This window comes from Monopterus albus, unplaced genomic scaffold, assembly GCF_001952655.1.
Source record: "Monopterus albus unplaced genomic scaffold, M_albus_1.0 scaffold52.1, whole genome shotgun sequence".
NCBI classification, from domain to species: Eukaryota; Metazoa; Chordata; class Actinopteri; order Synbranchiformes; family Synbranchidae; genus Monopterus; species Monopterus albus.
The window spans coordinates 1043516-1045747 of record NW_018127932.1 but is presented as its reverse complement, the minus strand read 5'-3'; positions in this window follow the sequence as shown (position 1 = coordinate 1045747).

The following is a 2232-nucleotide window of genomic DNA, read 5'->3' as shown; positions in this document are numbered from 1 at the left end:
AAGCTGATATTTTTATATGTACAGTCAAAACCAAAGTGTAATGTTGACAAAATGAAATGAGATCAACAAGAATAGGGTGGGCTTTTCTAAAATTCAGGCTGTGTATATGTGTAGAGAAGGAACATTTATTGCAATTGACTGTTGCCTAAGGAGAGATCCCCAGTTGAAAACTCTGCCATGCTGCTTTCATGATCAAAGCACATATGCATACACCCACAGAAACACACACACACTTATCAACCCCTGGGCCTTTGGGAGTGAAGCCTTGGCAGGGTCTGATGAACTGCAGCATTGTTAGTGATGATTTCAGGTGTCCACTTTCTCTCCCCTGCCCTCCCTTCTACCCCAGATGTTGTGGCAAGTTCCTTGAAAGGGTAAAAGAGGTCATAAGAGCTTCTTACACACACTTCAGAGAACTACAACTGCAGCTTAAGACACATGTACACACACATACACACTCATCTGAGTCATCTAGCTCATGTGAAACTGCACTCCAAATTCATACACATGACCGGGTACCAAAACTAAAGTTGTCTGTCAGTGGTGTGAAAGCGGTGGCGAGATGAATCCTTGCATGTGCATGTGTGTGGGTGTGTGTGTACCAAAAGCAACACAGGTGCAGTCAGGGACACTGAGGAAGAAACGGGCCCTGCCCTTTGAACTGGGTCTTGAAAGAAAAGCTGTTTTCCCTTCCTGTCAAATAAGCTTAACTGCTATGCCTCCGAGCTTGAGTCAGCATAAACTGGTCTGGCAGAGAGCCTGAGCCATTCTTTTATTCAACAAAAGCAAAAGTTTTCATTCCACGCTTGTCTGAAATAACTTCCAGTGACAGTTATTATCAGCAGTGATTTATGTTGAAGCCATTCTTTTTATGAATGTGGCTATTTAGTTTTTAAAATGTGATTTGTTTACAGTAATCCATTTCACTGTTGCTATGCAAAATGATGGTGATAGTCCAGGTAAAGATTATACATTTATCAACACATCCAAATTTTGTTTCTTTGGCAGGGAGTATCTGCCCAATTTACACTGTATCCTTCAGCGTGTATCAGGTAGACTCCAGGCCTGTGGGGATTTATCTCCAGACCTCCAGAGATGCACCGTCGGTTCAAGGTTAGGACATGCTTTTTCTCTGCCCAAACCTATTTTTCCCTTGCTGTTCAGTTAGTGATGTGATCTAATCAATGTTGGGCTGTAATGCGTTACTGTAATAATATTACTTTCACCAGAAACAAGTAGTGTAAAAAGTAACAAATACAATTTCAGTAATAATATTACAGCTACTACAAAAATGACTCATTACAACATTACTTTGGTTGTCACCACAGCAAAGATTGATCAGAAGTCCAACATTTAATATTTGTAGTCATCACATGTGCACAAGTCACTGCATGTCATTTAGCAGCACCATAATAAGCAGTAAGCTAGGTTAGAAGATGGAAGTGCCTCTGTTCAGTGGCTGGAAATACTTTGATTTTATTGGGATGAAAGCTGATGAGAACATTATTGTAAAATGTAAATTGTGTGCAGGTAGCGGTAAGACGCTTTCCACTGCGAAAAACACAACCTCAAAACTCGTGAAACACTTATTAAGACAGCTAAACAATGTGAAGCTTGTGGAGATACACCCCAACAAAGATGAGCCCTCTGTGGCCGCGGAGGATGGGCTGCACGTTGGAAGAAGGATAGAAAATGAAACAGTAGGAAAGTGAACATCTGGCTTCACAACTTTAGATACTTTCACACAGCAGTGATGAGAGTTTTCTTCACTTAAAGTGTAGACCAAGGAGAGGAGGAGGAGGAGGAGGAGGAGGGAAGTCTGAGAGGCTTTAAGTGGGGCCTGAGTAGTTCCTTTATCAGCCCACTGATAGGAGACGTCTCTGTGTATCAGGTCTGCTCAATGTGCTCCTTGTCTCTGTTTATCAGAGCTAATTAAAACATTTGGATTCCTCCAACCGGCTCTGGAGGAGTGTGTGTCTGTGTGATCATGTGTGGGAGACATGAGAGCGGAGAGGAGTCAGAGGAAGGAAACAAAGCAGTTTGAAAGCTTCCCTGCCCATCTATGGACAGAGAAGCTCAAAGAGTGCTCGCTGCAGATACACACACTGTAGAGATGCAATACTTTTATGTTTCCAGTTTTGTTTCCTGAACTTCCTGTCTTTTTTCCTCTCCATTAATTAAATTCAGTATTCATTGTATATGTTACTGGAACAGTTTTCAAAAGTGTGAAAC